The sequence below is a fragment of the Tachysurus vachellii genome, chromosome 9 (genome assembly GCF_030014155.1).
Source record: "Tachysurus vachellii isolate PV-2020 chromosome 9, HZAU_Pvac_v1, whole genome shotgun sequence".
NCBI classification, from domain to species: domain Eukaryota; kingdom Metazoa; phylum Chordata; class Actinopteri; order Siluriformes; family Bagridae; genus Tachysurus; species Tachysurus vachellii.
This window is the reverse complement of record NC_083468.1, coordinates 17018810-17043057: the sequence shown is the minus strand read 5'-3', so window position 1 is coordinate 17043057 and position 24248 is coordinate 17018810. Positions and strand designations below refer to the sequence as shown.

Here is a 24248-nt window from a genome sequence, read left to right as displayed (position 1 = left end):
CTTAAAAATTATGTTTTGGAACGCATTTGAATATAATGAGTCTATCAATTTATGTTGTTTTGTGTTGTGTAAAAACGTGGAATGTTTTTCTTCCGATGTTTCAGGTGTTTTTGTTTTTCCACAGTCACTGTTCTTGTTACTGATTAGTACACCATGATGCAATTTCCACTCAAAAACTCATCTTCACTCAAAAAACAGATATGGAGAAAATACAATCCATAAAGACTTCCTATTCAGTACACGCGTTCAGGGCATAGGACATAACAATATAGTGTGTGCAAAATGTCACAGATCTTAGTATACGGTACATAGTGCTAGATGCGCCCATTAGAACCACATTTGGAATTAAGTCACTGTTTCTCACTACTGAAGCAGCATGAGGGGTAGTGAGAGAGTTCAGTTTCACACGACTGGACAACTGTTCCTATGCTTCTGTCTTGCACTCAGCTGCTGAGGGAGTTGGTGATTCTGAGTCTTTCCTGGCCAAATCTCCTGCCACGTCTCTCCCAGCTTCAGACTCAATTAGTAAATTAGTTCCACACGACTGGGCAATAAACAGCGATCAGGGAGCTGATAAACACACGCTCACCACCCCATTAAGAATCACCTCCACTCAGGATACACACATCCAAACACAACTCTATAACAGTGGCCTGACACTACGCTGTCTGAGTGTCTGCTTTTTTAGAGTTTTCTTCTCTGAGCTACTGACTCGGCCCTGGTCTCAAACCAATTACACACCAGGGAAAGAACAAGAATGTGTGCATGTGTACGTGTGTGTGTGTGAGAGACAGAAGATGGAGAAATGAGACATCAGGCCACCAACACCTCCTCTGTATCACACATTAAATCCATATTGCAAATGAAGCATTATGGACGAGTCGGAGGCTGCCGCTAATAGGCAGACCACAGGAAGTCTGAGGGAGCGGGGGGCTGTCACAGAGAGAACGAGAGCGCGAGCAAGAGAAGGGGGGAGATGACAGAATCTGTAGGAGACAATAACAGGAGGAAACTTTTAAATTATGCTTCGTGAAATGTGTTCGACAGAACATCAAGTGCTATCACATTCCACTTCTCCTCTCACACATGGAGAGACAAGTCTATCCTCTGTGCGCACACACACAGACACACACAGACACACACACACACAAGGTATAGCAGTGTGGGCCTGACGTGTTCTGAAGAAACACACAAACACCTACACACAATAACACAGACACACACACTGGGAGAAAGGTTGGGAGGGAGGGTTTTTGAAAGAATGGAACAGTTTGTGATAACAGTGGTTAAAGCACTTAAGCTGCTGTAATTAGTGTGTGACAGAAGATCTGCATTTATCTGCCATTGCACAAAGCAGCGTGAGAGGGATCAACAGCCGAGACAAACAGCACTGCTCCCAACTAGGCTTTTAAACTATCTTGGACGCGCACAGACACACACACACAACCTCTCATCCAGACTAACAAAGATACACAGACACCACAGCAAAAGTCATGACATCAGCATTTTAACCAGATTATAGCATGGACAAATCCAGACGACTTCAATGTGGCAACCTGGGATGTCCAATGTCCCTCTGATTCTATAGTCTCTAAATCGAAAAGCCTGCAAACAACTTGGCTACTACAGCTTCTTACTGAAACTTAAATAAGACAAAAAAAAGTGAACATCAACTGCTTGTTGTTTTAAACGTATGTCTTATAAAACTGATTCTACCTAAACATGCATCTTCAGAGTTTCTGGTTTCCTCTCACGTCTAAAAAACATATGTCAGTTCGAATCACTATGCTAGGTGTGTGTGTGTGTGTGTGTGTGTGTGTGTGTGTGTGGGTGGGTGTTTGTGTGTGTGTAAGATAAACTACAGTACAGTAAACTAAGAAATGAAATGTATATAGAAACCTATAGAAATGTATTTCTTTGTGTTATCACCATCTATCATATAACCTGAACAGTAGAACATACACATCTTTTCTCATTCATACCGTTACAACCTTATCTCTGAGCTTCAAAATAAATCTATCTAATGAATCTTGTCTACAACATCTGTGTACTGCATTTATTTATTTCTTTACATAGAATTCTTTGAGCAAATAATAGAAACTTTCTTCTAATAAAAGTCTTGGGGCAGTTGCTATAAACATTTTGCATTGAGTAAATGTAAATGCTATTTATTCTGGAAACATTAGAAATGCACATTTTATAGATACTTTAGTCAAAGGTAATTTGCTAATTAAGCTCTAAATGTGCACAGCTTGTTAGTTCAACTTTTTATTAGAGCAAAGTTTCTCAGTTTACACTAGATCACAAAAAAGATACCACAAAACATCCAAGTCTTGATCACCTGAATTACTTTATAACGTATTATTTCATTGTTGAAAACTACACAAGAGCATGGTGGAAAGTCTCATATCTGCATCGTTCTTCACTGGAAGAGTCTTGAATTAAAATAAATTATTTAAAGCTTAATAGACAGTTTTTGGGTTCAAAGAGACACCTGAGATTTGAGTTTTTTAGGGACATGTATAAATTCTTGTCTATGGTAATCGCTCCTATTTGATTGAGTTTTGTTGGAGAGTTCATTTAAGCAGGTGTGTCTTCTGGCCCAGCTCTGGCCTGTGTTCCCATGAGTCAGTAACAGTGGTGCTTTCTGTTGCAGGGCTGCTCCTCCTCCACACTGGCTCTGTGGTCCTCAGGGACTGGAGCAGGGAGGAGAGTTCGGGTTGGGGGTTGAGTCTGGGATAAAGAGCTACAGTTTCTCTGGCAACGTCCACCCCGGTCCACTTTGGGAATTCACCAGTAATGCACACTTATGAAATTGAGAGATACACAACAGAGGGAGAGAGAATATAAAGTAGTGCAGAAAAGAACCAGGTCAACGTGCCCTCGCTAAAGCTTTCAATATGACCATGTGTGAATGTCTGAGGCATGGAGTGAGAGAATTACATTGTGAAAAATAAAGAAAGAAAGAAAGAAAGAAAGAAAGAAAGAAAGAAAGAAAGAAAGAAAGAAAGAAAAGGGAGACATGTTTTTGCCCTGAGGTCACGGTGACATGAAATCACAGGATTGAACTCAGACAAGAAGAGGTGTGTGCGTGTGTGTTTAACCGTGTGTGTGACAGGTGACAAAGTGTGGATTGTGGATGGGCTTTTAGGTGTGAAGTACCCTCAGTTCTCATCTTTCCTCTCTTCTCCCCTCTTCCTTGCCTCTGTCCTTCCCCTTTCTTGCCTCACTGGAGTCATTACTGCCTAATTAAGTGCATGGCTTGTAACATAAGCAAAGCATTAAATTGAAACATTTCGCCCTTGTAAACGATGGGAATGATTATCATGCTAATTCGGCTGCTCTGCTGAGAAAACGAGGCAGCAGGCAAGCAGTGGATCTGTTTATTTCTGTCAAACAGCCCACGTGCTCCTGTGATTCTCTCTTCCTCCAGCTTCAGCGTATTGTTGAAGCTGTTTGTAGCGTCACCCTCCACTAATGACGAACTAAAGAGCAGATTTTCAGCCAGATACTTAGCATACATTTGCACATTTTTAAAAAAACCTGACACGGCAAGGCATGAGAATGGAGAAACGCTCGTCTCTTGAGGTAGTTAATTCAAAGCATCTTCTTAAGAACAAAACACATGTACATGCACTAGCTTAACAGCAAGTCTCTTTGTAATACTTATGTTTTTATATAGACCTTCGTAGTTTTCTTCTTCTCTTGGCCAGCTAATCACGATACACTAAGTATTAATCAATTAATCAAACATTCGGTTTAGTGTCCAATCATGTTCATAAATGTTCAAATTCAAAAACCTTGTAAAACGCTGAACGCAGTAGCGTTAGCATGAAAAAGCTAACATTAACCAGGATAGCCTGTTTAATCAGCAAATTTACATTAGCTTTGATTCCGACAGCTGACACAATCTAGCTAGGCAGAAAGCCAAATTCGAGCTGATGGTAATTACTGGATATTGACATGACAAATGACTTCTGACTAATTCGTTATAAAAGTATACAGATTATAACTGTCATGCGTCAAACAAGCAAACTTAAAGAGACTGAATGATGATTTCAGGCACAACGGCATACCAAGAGTTTTAAGCAAAAAGTAATAAAAGTGAATTTCATCAAATGATAACATTTACATTTTAATTCTTAATATCTGTGTATATTTAAACATAACAACTATAGTGTACATGTTTGCTGGGATTCTTCCAGTTGTAATTGTGTAAAAGTCTGCTCTCACATTATCTACAATTTCCCTGGTGTATAATTTAAAATACACATTGATGTATATTTTACAAAAATCATTTCATTTCTATATTGTTTATTCCTCTACTGTTTTTCACATATGAAGTCAACTGTGTTTTCACAAATATTTTGTTGTATGCATTTTATTTTACGGTGGTTTGTAGAACATAGTAAGCTGTAATATATTCCATTTTTGCTTTTTTTCCTGAACTTATCATTTATTTCTTACTGATAATAAATTAATTACAGTCTAATGACCAACACCAAAAGGGCTCTTTAGTGTGTGCTTCATTGTGTCAAACTAGTTCTCTTTATTTTGATCTCACTCTCTCTTTCTCTCTCTTTCACACACACACACACACACACACACACACACACACACACACACACACACACACACACACACACACACACACACACACACTTACTTCTCTGGCTAATTAGCAGTTAGGTATCTTAATGCTGGCGTAAGAGCTGAGAGCAGAGGCCAAGAGTGTGTCAGCACCTCGTCAGAGCTGCAAGAAGGAGTGCTGATAAGTTCACATCCTGACATTCTTGTGCATGTGACTGGACAGAGACAGATACAGCGAGAGATATTCAATCATTTGATCACTAATCCTCATCAAATACTTTATTGCTTTCACTATAATGACTGTTTTTCACTGGATGACAGAGATAAGAAAAAGCATGTGCATACCATGAAACATATTTAATGTAAACAACATGAGTGCTGAGAAAAGTGTGTTGTGTCCTGTAAACCACACACACATACACGCACACACACAGAGACACACACACAACCCCCTGCTGTTGTAATTAAAGGTGTCCTTGACAGTGAGATGGACCGATTTTCACACCCATGGACCCATGGCTTTTTTTTTTTTTTTTAAAACAACACCCATCCACTTCAACGGCTCAGTTAGGGGGACCATGCACAGACACATACAGACATAAATACACACTCCAGTGTTTGTGTGTCATGAGGATTCGCTGAGCAACTTTCAGAAAGGTGCTAAAGCCTTGATGAGACCTTTGGGGCTTCATACAAAAGACAGAGAGAATCAAATCTCCTAACATGCTGTGAATTCGCCATTGTTTTGTGTGCTCTCTCTTTCTGTGTGTGTGTGTGTGTGTGTGTGTGTGTGTGTGTGTGGCTGTTCAGGAGATTCAGGAGTCTTCAGGTGCTGTCATAATAAAATAGCTTAAGGCAGTGTGTTGGTGCTATAGATATTAAATCTTGTTTCTTGTGGTTAAACTGTACTTGTTGAAAAACACATAAGTAACCAGCTAATTTGTTTGTTGTTTGTTTGAACAAGAAAAAAAAAGGTTCATCTGATATCGTAGGTCACATGACAATGGCATCATGATGGAGGTGGTATGTCCGGATCGTATTCACACTTCACACATACAATATACTGATCAGCTCGTACTGTATCAACAGCTGAGCAGCAGGTACCGAAAGGAATACAGTAGGCACCTTCACAGTATCTGATTTTAGACGCAGCTTTTCTCTGTTGTGACTAGAGAGAAGACTGGATTCTCTCTTCTAGTTAAAAGCAGAACGATACAAAGTTTGAGCATATGCATGCTGGGATTTATTTGCATATATTTGCTTCCTTAATCGGCATAAACAAACAGTAAATTTGTGTCTAGAGTATATGCTGTGTACGCATACACACAGGGCAGATCGATGATGACAGACCTGAGACAGGAAGTGGAATTCAGACTCTGTAATCAGACGCCAAATGCCCCAGGCCACAAAGCCCACATCTTCAATCTACGCCTGCAGCAATTGGTCAGGTGAAAAAGGCAAATCCATGAAAATTGAAGACAGTTAATACACTTTCGTGTTCACTCTCCCTGCCTTGCCAAGTCAGCTCATATGATGCAGATGCAAGAATTAAACAGATTAAATTCACTATAGGAGAGAACACTGAAATAAAATGTGAAGGAAAGAAGGAAAAAAGAAGAAAAAGAAGAAGAAAAACCTCCTCATCACAGTATACACACACACACACACACACACACACATATAAAACAGCCCAGTTATCAGATTAATTACTGCAGGAGTTCTCTTAACATCTGCTGGAATGTCAGGTCTAGCAGGGGAGTGAGAGAGAGAGAGCAAAAGAGGGAAGAAGGGACTGAGGGATTGAGGGAGCGGGGGAGCATGTTGGCCCTAGCGGAGGTGTGAAGGTGCGGGTTAAAATAAGAACAGTGGCACCTGTTCCAGCGGCTGAGAGGGAGCCACAAATACACTCTGTTCTCTCTTAACACTGCAGCTCTGTGGGTGTATGGAGTGTGTGATTAAGAGAGTAAGCAGCAGAAGTATAGTTCCTGAGTGTGTGTCGTGTGTGCTGCCTGCCGTAGGTGGATAAGTAAGTGGTGTGTGTATCTGTGTGTGCGCGTATGTATATGTATGAGTGTGAGAGAGAGAAGGAGAAAAAGAGTGAGAGAAAGAGAAAGAGAGGGAAAGAAAGAGACAGCAAGTTACGTGTTGGTGGTATGTCTTTATTATTCAATGCTGTCTAGCAGGAAGAGCTGCAAGCTGAGAGCCAATTGGTACTGTGTGTGTTTGAGTGTGTGTGCATGTGTGTGTATGTGCCATATGCCAGATGCTGAACAATGTGTTCTCTGCAATTATCTAGAATTGCAAGTACATTATTTAGAGGACTACATGTCGAATAGCAGGTTCTCAGAATATATAGCTATTGGAAGTGGTTCAGACAGGCAGCAGATTTCTTTTCTATGCCTCATGCCACCCTAACTTGACGTTCACACACTCTGCAAAAGAAATATACAATTCTACAAGGATAGATACCATTCGGAGTCCGGTTCCTCTCTGAGTTTCTCCGTTACACTGTCGCAGGGAGCTTTGCCTTGCCTCTGTCAACCCTCATGTGCTCATTAGGATATGAAACTAGACATTTAAAACTCTAAAGCTGCTTTTTTGACAATGTCCATTCTTCACTATTACAAATACTACTGAAGTGAAAAGCTCCATGTTGGTAGATTGCTAATTAGCTTGATAATAATTTAGCCCTTATTGAATTACTTAGCATACACACAATTATGCATGATTACCATGGCAACCAATGTAGACGTGAGTGTGTGAGTAGTGTGACTAGAATGAACAAACAGATCTGTTTTGGGAACTTGACAGTTCAACATTAAAAGCCTATGAACTCCATCTCTTGTATAGAAAGGACAAAGTGTAGAAGTCTTACCTACAAGTCCAGAGCGACTTACATTTTTATCTCATTTTTATACAACTGAGCGTTAAGGGCCTTGCTCAGGGGCCCAGCAGTGGCAGCTTGGTGGACGTGGGAATCAAACTCGCAACCTTCCGATTGGTAGTCCAACACCTTAACCACTAGGCTACCACATCCCAGACTGATGCTTTGGTGTTCGATTGGATAGCATTGGTTTTGTCACTGGTGGGAGAGGGAAATAGGGGGGAGTTGTTGCTGTAGTGAGTTACAGGCAGGTAGAGAGCGAGAGAGAAGGCGTGGGCCTGGTGCTTTATGTTTTCGGTAATTAAAACAGCATTAGGCTATTTATTTCCTCTCCCCGTGCGTAGCTGATTGGGCATGAGGGAACACGGGACTCGCGAAGCCGAGAAGGAGCACAATTACACGCCATCAGCAGACAACATTAACTCGCTAATAGGAACATGGCAATAAAAGTTTATTATTATGGGGGAACGATGATTGCCTGGTTTAAGATAACATTTATAATACTTAGCAACGATCGGGAGGAAACGGGCGGGTGCGTGAGGGAAAGACGGCGTGAGGATGCTGCTTTTCTCAGCAATCACTTTGCAATGAAAAGGAAAGGCTGACAGTCTACTCCTAAGAGGTTTGTGCTCATTAGCCATCCTTCCCGATCTCCATTATCTTCTCATCTGCTAATGCATACCGCAAACTCACTCAAGATGGCTGACCTCCACCCAGCTGCAGGGCTGAGAGAGCAGTAAGGCTTGTATAATAGCAAAATGTGTAGGACATACATTCGGTACTCTTTCACGTATCACTATTTGAAAATTCCTACCATCTATTTACACTGAAGAGAGGGATCGCTTCAGAGAACGTAGAAAGAGACAAAGAGGAGGGAAGAAAGATAATAAAGGGGAAAAAGCAGTTGAAGGCCTGGCTGAGGAGGCAAGAAAAGTGTTCAAGGGTTGAGCATGTGCTGGAAGGAGAGCAATGGAGTGAGGGATGAGAGAACTAGGTCTGCTTTTGGGCCAAAGGGATAGTGAGAGTGTGAGTGAGAGAGAGAGAGAGAGAGAGAGAGAGAGAGAGAGACTGCTAGTGGCCTTCCTTTCTTTGGTATTTTCTTCACGTCGAGGGGATAAATTATTCAGAGCCCGGGGAGGCTCTCGCTTCATCGTGTAATGAGAAGGACACGCATTGATACCAAATATTGCTGTTGGGAAACTATCGATCGGAGAGCTATTTGTCCAAAGTTTAGTCTGGAACCGAAGGCTGTCAGCGGCTTTTAATATGACTGACACTTACGTAGGAAAAAAAAAACATCTCAGGGCACACACCCTCTCCCACCTTTCCTCTCTCTGTCTGGCTTTTTCCAACCCGTTCTTTCCAAATCGCTTTAGTCTCTCTGGTAGAGAGAAAAAGTAAAAGAGAAAAAGGAATGAAGAAAAAAAGAAACGACTGAGTGAGTAAGCAAGAGAAAGGAGGAGGAAGGCAGAAGAACGGCGTCAATAAGCCTGCAGTGTAAATTAATTGCTTCTGGAAACAGGACAAGTCAGCACAAAGCTTAACCTTTGACAAAAGGTCGCTGTGGAGGGAAAACATGTCAACCGCGTACTTCCTGCTAAACAGATTATACAAACTTGCCGTAGCTCATTCTAAAGGATCTAAATGTCTATGCATAGATACTCTTTAGATCTAATCTTTCATCATGTTAACATGTCCTACATTAGCTGTATTCTGTATCTGTGTGTGTATATGTGTGTGGGAGGGGTTAGAGGGGAAGGAGGGCTGCTTTTTTCCTTCCTCAGATGAACACTGGCTAATCTGTCATGTTCGCCAAGCTCTGGAAGGCCTGGCCTGGAAAAGCATGAGATGCTTGCTTTGGCCTGAACCTGAGGAAGTCTGGCTTTCCTACGGGTGGAGGCCTCCGCTGAGGGGCCTGCGGTTCCAACAAGGTGGTCTGATGTCCCTGGCGTGTTGGGAATGGAAAATCTGAGCACTCGCACACAAAGTCAGTCAGCAAAGCACTTGGGGAACAGGACAAACAGTTCAACTGCTTATTATAGAATTACTGCTAACCATCTCAAACACCTTTTCTTTATTAACACTGGCCCTGACTAACTGATGGTTGTGTTAAATGATATACATTGCAGTATGTATAATATTGAAGTGTGGAAGCTATGACACATTTGAAGTCACCCGGCGGGAGACGACGAGCAGCGTGCAGCCTCTACATCGCCGCATCAGCGTAAGCCAGCGGGAGACAGTAATAACCTCTCGCTCTGTCTCTTTTTCCCTCTATCACACAGACACACCTCACCTCTCCAAAAGACACACACATCCATGCAATTAACACATCACTGTGTGTCAGGTAGATCAAAAAAATAAGGCAGGCACTACAATTAGAGTCTCAGAGATCATCAATCAGGAGTGGAGAGAGAAATGCAAGAAAAGAAAAGAAAGGTCAGATTTAGACAGTGAAGGAAAGAACACTTGGGCTTCAAAGTTAAAGCCAGTGTAGAGCAGAAGGTTTTGTTGGGGTATCTTCAGAAAAGTTCTTCTGTGATGTGATGACCAAAGCTGAGGTCCAGCTAAACTCTCTTATCTGTACAGAAGTGGTTTATTGAGACTACTTTAATCTCCAAAACTTGACATACATACTCTATACACACAAAAAACTTAATCCACTACAGAATGTACTAAACTTTTGACATGTTTAATCAGTAAAGTTTTACTTTGCAGTGTGAGTCTGACTATTAGAGCTACTAGAGATATTATATTATAATACTGCTTGACAAATTTTTCCAGTGTTGTTTCTGCCATTAAAAAGAAACTGCTTTGTTTTTCAACCATCATCTTAAGTGTTATTCTTAAAAACAGCATCAGTTTAATCTAGTGAATAAAGAGCAAATGCAGCACAAAGGAATAGAAATAGTTTATATCATTTTCTTTTCACTAAGGATTTGAGTGTGATAATTTTGCCAATACAACTATTTTTTAATTTACACTTTTAGAATTTGAATAATAGTTAATAATAATAATTTAGTCATAATGCCAATTTTTGTTTGGTTTTTGACTTTAAAGCCACCGGCATTTTCTCAGGTAATGTTGGGTTTGTTGGTTTCTGTCTGTACATGTCTTGTCTGTTTTTAACATCCTAACAGCTACAGTACAAGCATCTATAGAGATTTCATGTACTTTAAAGATATATTTATATATCTATATATTTATATTGTTACGTATATTTCTCTCATGGGTTGTGGGCGTGTGGTTATTGTTTGCCTGTATGTTTGTGTTATGGTGAGGGAATGCAGGTTGTGTCTCTCTGAGGGAAAAGCTCAGTTAAGGTAGGGGGTTGTGGTGTTGGCACAGGGGTCTACGGCTCTAAGAAGTCAAATTACCTCAGAGAGTTACCGATCAGCTCTGCGCACACCCACAAGCCGAACACTCATTAATTGTGTATCGCTAGCATATAAACAAAGTCCGGAATCAAACACACACCCCCAAACACACAAACATAAAAAAACCCACAACTGTCCACTTCATCAGATCAACACAAAACTCTGCGACAAACTATCTACGCTCCACTAGTCTCAGTGTACAAGCGCACAAAGGACATCCACTAATGTACTCAAATAAACATTCTCTCTTTCTTTCAAACACACACACACATATGCACACGTGGGGGCACTCTTGCGGGTCTCTAATGAAGCCCCAGTTGTGACGGCATGGAGGCGTCTGAGGCTCCGGCGGGATAATTACGCCGCTCCCTCGCAGCTGAGTTTGGCAGATGTAGGGGAGGGGTGCGCTGCGTGCCGTGGCGGCCATAACGAGCGCAGGGGAGCGGAGGTGGGATTCGGCACAGACCCCGCCATCCGCCATTAGCAGCTTGGCACCGTCACAAATGAGTGTTTTTCACCAGAGCACCGGGAAGGGCTGCGAAATTCCAACAAATTCAAGTGAGCGCCGCAGCCGCCCAGAGAGAAAGAGAGAGGGAGAGATCGAGAGCAAGAGGGAGAGAAATCAAAACAAAAGCAAAAGAAGACAGAAGGAGAAGAAAAATGAGAAAGCAAGAGAAAGACGGAGGAAAAGTGTGTAGTGTGTGTGTCTATGTGTGGGGGTGGGGGTGGGGGGTTGGTGAGTTGGACAGAGGTTTGCACCGCCATGACCGGATTTGTCACCTCTCTCAGCACAGGGAACGCAGAGCTTGGCACCATGGGAAATTACCAAATCAGAATGCATTGATTTTCTACAGGGAGGAGGCAGGGAAAAAAAGAGTGGAGTGAGACAAGAAAAAAGAGAGAAGGGCTGGAAAACTGACATGGCTGAGAATTAAGTAGGAGATTGCATTAGACCTTTGTATTATAGGGAGCAGAGAGTGGCAGACATTTGTTTTGGGAGAAGGTGGAATAAAGGTGTGTATTGTACACCTCTGGTATACGGGGAGCAGGGAAGTAAAGCAAACTATTACCCCGACATGTCTCTGATGCCCTCTCGCCTTTCCCATTTGTCTCTCTTTGTCCTCATACAGTATCTTGTAATTACCCTTGTGTTGCCAAGACAAACCCATATGTTGCACTGTGTGACAACAGCCTACAGTTAATGTATGATCATGAATGTGTGTGTGTGTGTGTGTGTGTGTGTGTGTGTGCACGCATCAGTCATCTAAAGTATTACAGAGTTTTTTTAGATCTGGATAAAACTATTCTGTAACTTAAACTGGAGGTCTGAGAACAGAGCTTGGAGCCCAACAACACAGAGAGAAGAGCTCTTATTTACAAGCATATTCCTAGCTCTCGCTCCAGCAAACATAGATTACACTAATGTCTGTGTCTCTCAATTTCCACTCTAGTCATGCACCCATACACTCATCCTCTGTCTTGGTCTCCATCATGGTAAATGATCAATTTCAAGGTGACCCCTGGTTGAATTACGGCAAGTGTTTTGTGTGAGCAGGCGGGCGGCTGCAGCCCGGTCCCAGTAATTAACACCAGCGCCTAATGAAGTCCAGCTGCTCGCCGTGCAGACTGAGAGCCTGCCAAAAACCAGGAGAGCCTCTGTCAGCCTGCCTCATCCTCCTCTCTCCATCTCTCTTCAGTTCTCTCCATCCTTTTCCGAAGGTCAGCCTACCCCAACCAGCCGAACTGTCTCACCCCGTTTCCCTTCACACCACGGCTAAAGCACTGATCCAGAGTGTTCCCACACTCCTTTCTCTCCTTTTGTCTGGTCCATTGCTTCCTGACAAATTCCCCTCTCTCTCTCCATCTCCACGAGGCCATGTAATATCTCTCACACCACTCTAATACATTATCTGTCCTCAGTTCCCAAAGTGTTTGCAAAGTTTTAACGGAAACCATGAATGACCAATAAGAGGCTAGAAGGTTGGAACCTGCATCCATCTCTAAGATAGAAAGAAAGTTGTAGAACTCATGTGGCAATTATGCCATAACATGGAACTTCTCATATAGTAATACACATTTTGGTTGTCACATCTTGTTTCATTGGAGATTTGCACTTTCAAAGGCAAAAGCATCGACATTCAAAACTTCCCTCGGCAGCTTAAAATAAAGGAGATGCCTTGCTTTTGTTTTACAAGCTGGCTCTGAGCAATACACACACGGCTAATGCTTCATTTTAAACATAGCAAATGTAAAGTCTATGAGATCCAGAGTGTGCAACATTGTGTAGCTTAAGGGCACAACTGCCTTTTAGATCCACCCTGTCTCAGGTTAGATAGAGTATTGTCTCTCCTTTCGTTGGCATATTCTTTTTTCATTCTTCTTTCACTCCATCGTTCTCTCTTTTAACCCCTGTGTGCTCTCTCTCTTGGATCAAAGCTGGAAGCTCCTGTCAAGGAGGCACCTCTCTCTAGTGCTGCCTTTGAAGACACCGTCCCCAGATGGCCCCTGTCTACCCACACACACCCACACATACCCTCAAACACACACTGACACAAGTACACAGTCAGATAGGCCTTCACCCTTGCGCTTCCTCCCTCCATCAAGAGCGTTTTCTGCTTTCTCTGCTCATCGTTCAGAGAGTGCTGATGAACTGTGACATGTGCAGGTTTTCCTCCTACTTACACTTGTAGACACACACACACACACACACACACAGCTCATGTATAGAGGCACAATCGTTTCAGACAGCTGATGGTAATTATCAGGTATGCTTTATATGCAGGACAGAACTGGAGAGAAACACACATTTTTGATCACAGATATCATCTTTGTATCACCCCATACTAGGGCAGGGAGGTAAAGCAAAACAGTAACTTCACTTTAAATGATGTAAATGTAAACAGATGCAGGTCAAGAGCTGCATAACATCATTATCATACTGAAATTATAATCAATTGGACTCATTTATCACAAAAAAAAAAGACTAAAAAGTCTTTTTCTAAGAAGTCATAAATTATGTTCCCAAAAAATGACAAAAATATTTGCCTCTGTCGTGTTTGAGGAGTCAGTTTAAGAAGTGTGGCTGTAAATACAGTCTGTCTTCTCTAAAGACTTGCTAGTGAATATATGATGACTTAATATATGCTGATGTTTGCAGCTAATTTTTGATCAAAAATGACTCTCAATGCCGAAAGCATAAAGCAGGCTAAAGCGCATTTCTGTGTGTGCAACAACATGTTAAGTCAAACGCACCAGATTTTAAAATTGCTCTCTTATATATTTTAGCTCCTCTTGTTGCTTCTGTAGTCAGAGTTGGTTAGCAATCAGATTGTACCCATCATGCCAAACTAACATGCACGCTCCCTTAATGCAGTGTCACATGGGTGTAAGTTTCTTCCACCAGCTGCGACAGATGCTGGCGTCGCTCGAGAAAATAAATTCAGAATACTTAACGAATTAAGCGAGGAGCTAATTGCGGCTGGCCCGCGTTCATTATGGCGCACGAAGGCGGGAGGCTTGTTTGTCTTTTTAACAATTAACTCACAGAGCTCGGCAGAGGGAGTAGAGGCCGAGCAGCTCATGCAGTTGTCCCACCCTCCCCTGCATAGCAGCTGCATCAGACACACCTGGATGGGCCTGGAATGGGGAACAGAGTGGGGCAGGTGCACCCCTACAAAAGCTACCCGAGTCCTTTACACACACAAACACACACACACGCACCAAGGCACCAGCACAACAGCCCACTAAGGCCCCTCTGACTGCAAAATGAGCAACTTTCAAATCAAAACACACCAGGAATAACACACTTGTGCAGAAACATGTGTCTGGTGCACAATCTAGTGGCTCTCTTCTTTCACACACATCACACACACAAACTCAGACACACCTGTACACAGATCTCCACTGTCTCAGCGGCACTGGCCACTAGTGTGGCTGATTTTCCATTCTGTTCCCACACCTTTTGGAGGAGGCTCCCCCTGAGCTGTTCTCTTATAGATCTCCAAACAGCTTGTAATTACTTTTAATAAACAGCATAAGAAGCAAATCAAGCGCAAACGTGGCAAAATGAGCTCTCAGGGGGATCAGACGCCACTCAGCCTTGCAAACAAACATTTGGGCAAAACATTTCTACCTCTCGCTCTCTCTCTCTCTCTCCCTCTACAATGTGACATCCTTTGTGGTGGCTACTCCAAAAACCGGAATAAGGAAAAAGTAAAAAAAACAGGATGTACAGAACATGCATATGTATATGTGTTTATATAAACAGTTGATTGATAGGTGCTGATAATTAAGAGAAACTGACTGTGTAAACACACCGACATCAACCAACTTTCCTCTGAATCATGACTTTGCCTTTGCGCCACATCCATGCTTTATCCTTCCTTTTGCTCCATCCAGCCACCCTAGCAGCATGCCCCCTCTGTGATAGCCCCCTCTGTGATAGCCCCCTCTGTGATAGCCCCCAGTGCAACCACACCTGGCCCCTTGGAATTTCCGCTTGCCTAGTTCCAGGTGTTGAGGTATGTGCATGTGGGGCACCTCATCTGTTCCCACAGTCACACATTTAGCAGACAGAAGAAACCACTACACCACCAGCAAGCCATTAGACCTGCCCGGCAGCTCTGCAATACCATAAAACCCTTTATTCATAAAGAAAGCACCTGTGCCCACTCGGCTCGACTGCTACCGTCTCTCATCCTCAGCTCACTCACGTCACTCCAGATTATTTGCTGTGATTGGTTGCTAATTTTGTTTTCTGCACATTTACCGAATAATGTTAAAAGTTGAAAACACTGTGACACAACCATTGTTTCAAAGCAGAGATATAGTAACCGGTCTGATAAATGTTTGCGACATTACATCTGTTATTTTTATTAATGTATGAAGTTGGAAGCACGTACCAGCATCCTTGGATTTTTTTTTTTAACATAATATAGCAGAAGAGCTTTAAAGATTCAAAGTCAGCCAGACTAATTCTTTCTGTGCAAAACATGTATCGTCTTTTAGTTTTATTAATTTCTATCACTTTCTATAACTATTATTTTTAAGGTAAAACCCCACCCTGTTTTTTTTTTTTTTTTTTTTTTTAATAATACGAGAAAAGGTCAGTATCTAGAATGTTAAATGTAAACTGTATAGATTCAATCTTTTTTTTCTTAGGCATCTTCATACTCTAATCACACATTTAAACCATTACAATCTGCATCTTTAAACGCAGTATCAATTTTGAACTTCTTCACCTGCATGTCAGTAAACACAACAGAGATATCAGTGGCTGATATTAGTGACACTTCATAGACTCTGTACTGTCAGTAAAGGTGCGTGTGCATATCTGAGTATGTGTAGTGAAGAGGGATGGTGTCTACATCCACACGCACATGGCCCTAGGCTAGACGCAAGCACACGCACACACTCGTGCACCCTCCTGATACTCAAACAGGCACTTAGCAGAGTGAGCCATCATCCGCATTATCCACATCCATTGACTTCTAAAGCTTCTTGAGTGCTGCCTCATTAAATCTTCACTGACACAGGGAGGACACACCAGGTCCGTATCACCTGCCGTGCATGTGAGTGCGTGTGTGCGGGTGTGTATACAGGATTTTTTTTGTCTTTATCCCACTGCACAGATACAGGCATGAATGACAGCTACACATGGAGCAGTCAGTGATTTCGTTATGTATACTCTAATGCTTGCTAGTAGAATTCAGTCATCTCTCATATTTATTCTAAACCTCAAACCTTGAAATTTGTCATTTTTACAGACATCTGATTTCATCTGACATGGTCTGTTGCATCTGCTCACTGTCCTATTATTTATATAATCATTGAGGTATAACCAATATTGGCACGGATACACTGTGACATCACCACGGGGTCAAATGGCAGTCTGGTGTGTGATGTTGCCATGGCGACTGGTGCACTTCATGCTTCAGGCATCGGGCTCATTGGGATGAATAAGTAAGAGTCAGGAGTGAGACGTGCCATTAGCTGCAATCTCTGGAGAGCTCTACTGTTCAGGTGTGTGTGTGTGTGTGTGTGTGTGTGTGTGTGTGTGTTCTCCCTCATGCCCCTAGCCCCGCCTCATGCACAAAACAACCACGTAGAAGGTGAATGAATATTTACATAAAGTAAAAAAAATGGGAAGTGCATGGATGAATGAAATGAGATGCTCATATATTTCTTAGCCATTCTCTTAAACTTATGAGTGAGAAGGACATGCATCACTTTCTATACTTTATCCCCACTAGTTATACTTCATCCCCACCGAGTAAAAGGTCCCTCCTCTACAGTCCTGTGCAGAGAGTGTGTGCATGTGTGTGTGTGTGTTTGTGAGGGGGATTATGGAGAGAGATGGGCGACAAACCTGATGGCAGCTGGGCAGGCTCTCCTGAGGCACATCCGACAGGCAGGGAGGGGTGGAAAGAGAAGGCAGGGTGACAGTTAGTCAGCAGCTCCATGATCACATGGGGGTTAGATGGGGGACATGGTACAAACATGGGGATTATTATGGGATAGGTGGGAAGGATCATTTACTGCGAATGTGATGAAGGGTGGTGATGGATCTCATACTTACTTCGGTTGTTTAAACAGGTTGGTTTGTCTTATAAGGATTAGGCAAGCATGGTGATGTATGTATATTTACTCCAAATATTTACTTGAGCTAACGTGACCTGCAACATGCTTAACTAGGTTTCTTGTTGGCTCATTGATATTATTAAAATGAATGTCGTGATAGTTCACACCTGGATACTAAGTGCAAATTGAGTAGCGCTCTTGGAGCAGGTGTTTTAGAATGGGACCCCCTCCGAATCCCCCCGAGCCCATGCTCAACTCTTCCACCCCCTCCCAAACCAAGCACCTTTCAAACTAAGAGGATGTGGACTAATGAATCCTATCACATTTAGCAGGTAAAAAATATTGTCAATTAGAATGTGTGAGCATGAACTAAAGTGATATTATAAATACAAAACCTTTTTTAGCCTAATTTTCGTGCGACATAATCACAATTCACGTGTGTCGAATATGATTACAGCTATTATTGAATGCAATTACATATGCATCTTCACTGGTAGGAGTTTAAAAGAAGAAAAGTTCAAGCACATAAAAACATATTTTAGCACTGCAAATTTTGAGAAGAAGCATTAAAAAGATGCTCTTCTCACTACAGTAGTACGCTTTTGTTTTAAAAAATATTGTATCTGCTGAATATGGGGGTTGCAGGAGAAGTGTGGAGAATTTATAGTATTTTTTGACATATCACTGGTACTCCAAAATTGTTTGTGCGCTTACTTTATATTGCGGCAAAAATAAATAAGTAAATAAAAAAATAATACAAAACAATTCAGGGAGAAATGCAGTGGTTCTTAGTGAGATTGGCTTCATACTGCTCGTGGCTCTCCAGGCAGCTGTCATTCTACAATAATCAGTTCACTTCTCTGTTGCTTGAGTAGTGTTTTAATTGAATGTGAACGTTTAATTTAACAGTCTAAATAGATCATAATTGAGACACACCCTTGTTCAGGGCAAACTTGACCTTGTCTTCAATTTCTAAGGTGTGAAAATCCCATGGCTATAATTTCAGTGTTAATTCTTCCCTTTCAGTCTGGCTCCAAGTAACTACTATTTTATGCTGTAAAAAAATGAACTAGGATGTAAGATTTAATGAAAGTATCATTCCATCAGCAGCTTCCACCAGCTCAGACATACGTTTATCAATCCTTCACAGGGTTGTATTTCTTTGCCAGAGTAAATGTGTTATAAATATACCATTATAACCATTATGAAATGGTTATTAACCATTGTCAGACAGGTAATACAGCTCCTGGCTGAAGTGAATAACATGCTACAGTTAAATCAGTTCAGCCATGCTAATTTTTTTAGCACTTTTAAATATTGACATTGCCACAAAGAAGCTTCATGGAAATTCTAAATAGATCATTACCCTAGTTTTTACACAATGGCAAAAGTTGACCTGAGAACAGTAAAGTGTGCTGTGTAAATGTGATGGCAAATGAGAGGAATAATGATAACTGTTTGAATATATTTATTTGCGCAGTTCTTTTATGCAATAATTCTAATGACAAACTACACAGGCGACATTTCTGTCTATCTGTCAGACGATCAGAGAGAGGCACAGAAAGAGCGGGAGAGAGAGAGAGAGAGAGAGAGAGAGAGAGAAAGAGAGAGATGGACAGAGGGGGGTGAAGAGGCTGACTACAGCTCAATTCACTAATAAAGGCAGATGAAAGTGAGGTTAAACACAATATGCTAATTGAAATGTGTTGGCTGATTAAGGGCGATTGAGAGGCGAGTGGGCGTGCTGTGAGTTCTGGGCGCTGGTGATTAGTGCGGCATTAGTGTCTGCATGCTTTTCCTCATGACGTACAGAACAGCGGTATGGAGCGAGAATGTGTGTGTGTGTGTGTGTGTGTCTGTGTCTCTGAGTGTGTGTGTGTGTGAGAGAGAGAGAAAGAGACAGAGAGAGAGACAGAGAGAGAGAGAGAGAGAGAGAGAGAGAGAGAGAGAGAGAGAGAGAATGGGGAGGGGGAAATGAGTAAGTCCCTTTCCGCTGCACCTTCTGTCCATCCACAGACACACAGACACACACACGCTCACACACACACACACACACACACACACACACACACACACACACACACACATTTCAGCATTCTGCCCACACATTCAAAGAATAGAAAAACTAGAGAAAACAGCAGAGCCCTGAGGAGACTATAACGCTCGAACAAACATACCAAAGAACAGAGGCAGTGAGGCTGCACTGCCTAGCAAAACGGAAACGCTCCAGAACATCTCACCTTATCACAAGAAATGTCAAGTGCATGTCAAATTCGGAGCACAGGAAGCAGCGTAGGCCTCAATCCTTCATGAATTGTTTTAGTTGCTCTGTGTTGTTTGTTGCTTTGTTTGCCGCTCTACTTAAAATCTCTCTCTCGCACTCTGTCTGTCTTTGTGTGTGGGGGTCTCTCAGGAACACAGCTCCTTTTTTCTGCGGGCTTTATTGTTTTCCGCTGTGCAGCTGCAGACCCTCGGGATGCCCCCTGCAGGTGTGAGAGCACGTGAGTGCGGGTGTATGATTTTGGCAATGCGTGTGTGTATGCGTGTGTATAGTTGGATGCTTGGTTTCCCCCCCACCAGCAGGGTGCGCCACATAGCTTGGGGAGGCACCAAGGGGGGCAGCATTAAACGGAAGCTAAAATTAAAACCTGAGCACTGGCAAGTCTGTGATGTCTACACACACACACACACACACACACACACAAATCACATGTCTTATGGGGGTAGCTTAGCAGAGAACCTTGAAGCTCAGTGGGGATCTGTTACATTTAAATAAATATAAACCAAGCAAACCTCGCTTAAACTATAAACAATGATCCATATTTAAGAAGCACTAAAACAGTCGTGACACAAAGATTTTTAGCTGAACTCTCCATTTGTGTGAAATTCATTCTTCATTTTGTCTCTGTGTAAACCTCTAACAACAATTCCATTCCCTTCTTTTCCTGTGCCTGCCTCCTGGAGCTTGCAGGTCCTCAGTAAAGCAGGTATCATAATACAGAGCAGCGCCTTGCTGTCACTCACGGGAGAAATGAGAGGGCCCAAACCGATCCTTCCATAATTTAGGACGAGGTGGTGGACAGGATAGAATATTATCAGTCTTATTACTGTGATTATATGCATCTCTTGCCAGGGTGGCATAATAAGTGGCACTGGCTTTATGGCATGACACTGAGGGGGTGATCAACCCCAACCCCAGCAGCCTTCTTGACACAAGCCCTAAACCGGACTCTCAAGGATTATGACAGAATAACAAAAAGAGAACAGAAAAAAAGGAAGAGACTGGCAGAACAGGAGAAAGAGAGAGAGAGAGAGAGAGAGAGAGAGAGAGAGAGATAAAGATAGGTCCTGAGAGGAGATGACTATTTTTCTTTAGTCATCAACATCCTCAGCATGTGTGATGGATGGATGATCTCTGTTTGCATGTGAAAAGAAACAGAAATCTATCAGGATTGAATTATACAGCAGGAAGTGTCTAGTTTTGAGCAAATCACCCTTTCCTTAAGGCACTCCAGCCATGGCTAGAATTACTGTGTACCCCCCTCTGTAATGCAAACCCGTACTGACCTCAGATCAGTAAACACCTAACACACTAATGTTCTTGTGCACTTTACTGAGACATAACTAACAGGTTAATGAGAAGAGACGTAATGTTACAAATCAGCTTTGTACTGTATTAGAGGTATTTTAATTAAAACAAGTCTAATTGTAAATGCGTCATACTGCGTACCTGCCGTGTGAATCCTTAAACTGACAGTGAAACAATCGAATTCCTGATACACTGTGTGTGTGTCTTCATAAGATATTAATAAATTGATAGGAGTGTGTGTGTGTGCCCTGCGATGGGTTGGCACTCCGTCCAGGGTGTATTCTGCCTTGATGCCCAATGACGCCTGAGATAGGCACAGGCTCCCCGTGACCCGAGAATAGTTCGGATAAGCGGTAGAAGATGAATGAATGAATGAATAAATTGATAGATTTATTGATAAATGATTGATAAGTTAAGCATCCAATATTCCATCTCCATGGTTAGTGTGTGGACACTATATGAGGCATATTATCATATAATGAATGGGGGCTGAAGTCACGGGACATAAAATATTTCTCACAGTATCAATAGTTTGCATGAGAGCAGTAATTTGCTAAAAGATGCTTGTTTATATTACAAACGATTCAACTAGAATGTAAAAAAAATCATCCTAGTTGAAGTAAAACAGTTGCTGACTCTCAGCTCCAGGTTCTGTGGCTGGATCCTGAGCTTGGGTTACTATTTGTGTGGGGTTTCTCTGAATGTTCTCCTCATGTCCATGTGGTTTCCTCTGGGATCTCTGGTTTCCTCCTACCTCACAAAACATGTCTGTGGGTAGACTGGCTATGTTAAATTGCCCCAGGTGTGAACAAGTGTGTTAATACAGTATGTGGGTGTGTACGGGATCTTGAGATACACTGACATTTTATCTATTTGTAGCTATTTCTGCCTCAAACCAGTGCTCCTAGTGTAAGCTTTGGATCGATCGTAACCCTGACCAGGATAGAGCAGTTACTAAAGATAAATGAATAATCATGCTGTTTTAATCATAAAGCAGAAGGAATAAAAACTCTCATTCCTTCATGCCCTGCTATGATTGTGCCATCCATATGCACCAGTAATAAATTTTCGACAATCGCATCTTTCCATTCCAGGAGAATATGGTAGTCCAAAAATACTCGATATGTTACAGACAACACATGGTACACATTATTCAATTCTTGTTGCTGTATATTTATAGTTATATTTTTAGGAGGAGGAGGTTGTGCCGTGAGATTGGTACATTTGAATCCCGAACTCAAGGGGGTCTTGCCAGTGGAGCAGAGTGACGGCAAAGGAAATGACACAGGCTGCGCGACTGCACAGCAGTGGGGAGATCGCAGGTGGAAGAATGAAGAAGAGAGGAGGAGCAGATGTTGCAGGTTTGACTGGTTAAACTGATTGAGATGAGGTGTCATCTCTGCGGTAATGATCATTCAGAGATGAAGAAAGAGTGAGGGTGGGAGAAGTAGAGGGGGTAGGAGGGTGGTGAGGTATGATCACACCTACACTTTTGGGAGGGGGGTTGTGATGGAGTGACACAGGAAGGTGTATCAGCAAACATGCAAGAAAGGTCGGTAAAAAAAAAGGCTGTGTGCAAGTGTTCGGGTGTTATCGGTATGTATGAGATTTGTCAATTATATTTTCAGCTGAGATGTGCAAATAGGCAGAGATGAAATGTACTGGGGGAGAAAATATATATATACATATATTATATATTATATATATATTATATATATATAAAAAACTACAGACACAGTTGTGTTAAGGACTTAGTTGAGGAAAAAGAGATCCTAGAATATCAAAGCCATATTATAGCCTCAGAAGTCATATATCAAAGCTGACAGATAGTGTAGCTTTTTAATGATTGTTTTGTAATCTCTGGCAAGAAGAATGGTAGAGTGAGAGCATGCTGCAGTTAGAGCTCCTCTGTGATCTCGCTGCAATTTTCTGCCAGCTAACGTGATGTCTGATAAAGGTTAATACTCTGCTCACTCTTTTATTATGTTATGACGTCATCAATCTTTGAAGGGGTGAAAAAAATAATAGAATAAAAAAAGCACTCAAAATAATCTGACTCAATTCCACAATTAATCTCCTTCAGCTTTTAAGACAATTACAATGTTAATTAAACCAAAATTTCCTTCATGGCAGCAGATAGGCAGGTGATTCTCCATCTTTACCCTGATCAGGGAAAGGGGATGGAGAAGTTAAAGTGTAGTACATATTGGACTGCTGAGGTCTGGAGGAGAGTGCTGGATCTTAGGCAATACATGAAGGAATTATGGGGCAGAAGTGATTCAAGATGAAGGTCATAAGATGCTGTCATTTCTGGAAGGTTAAGGTTATGGAACTGAATAGCTGAGAAATTAGGTATCATAATCAGTCCTATATGCAGTTGTTGCTTTCAAGTACGGAGAAGGTACTAAGGCTCAGTGTATTGTACGATTTGTGCTGAAAAATTCCTCAAAGGCCCTGCTCGTTAATCTACACTACAGTCTGCTGCTGCAGCAACTATTATTAAAGAATAAAAGAAGCAAATGCTAAGTGCCATGGCTTTGCTACGCTGGGCCTTGGCTTTGAAAATGTCATCCACCTGGTAAAAATAACTACAGTCTGAATCAGCACATTACACCCTAACATCTCATCAACATAGTTGGACCATTCGCAAAACACAATTAGAACAGGCAAAGAGACGATTTGTGGCTTTGATGTCGCCATCTTAATCCTAACCATGTGTCTAATCCTATTAAATCTTATATTTTGTTACCAAGAGGTTGTAGTAGACAATTTGATTTACGTAGACACTAAATTATAACCCATGACAAAAACATGCACCTCTTTTAATAAATAATATCCGCTAGAGCAAAATGTGCAAATAACAATATCCTCTTCAGATACTACAATTTGTAATAGAGTCAGTTAGAGCATATATATTAAGCCCACATGTTTTTGTCAAATCTACAGAACACATTGTCTGTAATTATCCAAAATGATATCTGAGATTAAGTAAAGCTGACAAAACAAAAGCTGACCTAATTTTTTGGCCTTTGCAGAAGTAGTGAGACCTGTAGTCCCAGCCGTGGCTGTGTGGTGAAGATTTACCACAGCAATCAGACCTGCAGCCGCAGCCTCAGCTGCGCACTCAAGTGTTAAACAATGGAACAGCTGTCGAGAGCGACATCTGCGATCCAGAAATAGAGCTGTTCATTTCACCTGTCTGTCTCACACCTGTGTGCAGGGAGTGAGC

The 24248-nt window shown here is 41.9% G+C and overlaps 1 protein-coding gene across 2 annotated transcripts in view; it reads right to left on the bottom strand.

Moving 5' to 3' along the window:
* The window catches only part of znf423 (zinc finger protein 423), a 141703-nt gene that overhangs the window by 41629 nt on the left and 75826 nt on the right, over positions 1-24248 (bottom strand). The window lies entirely within an intron of this gene.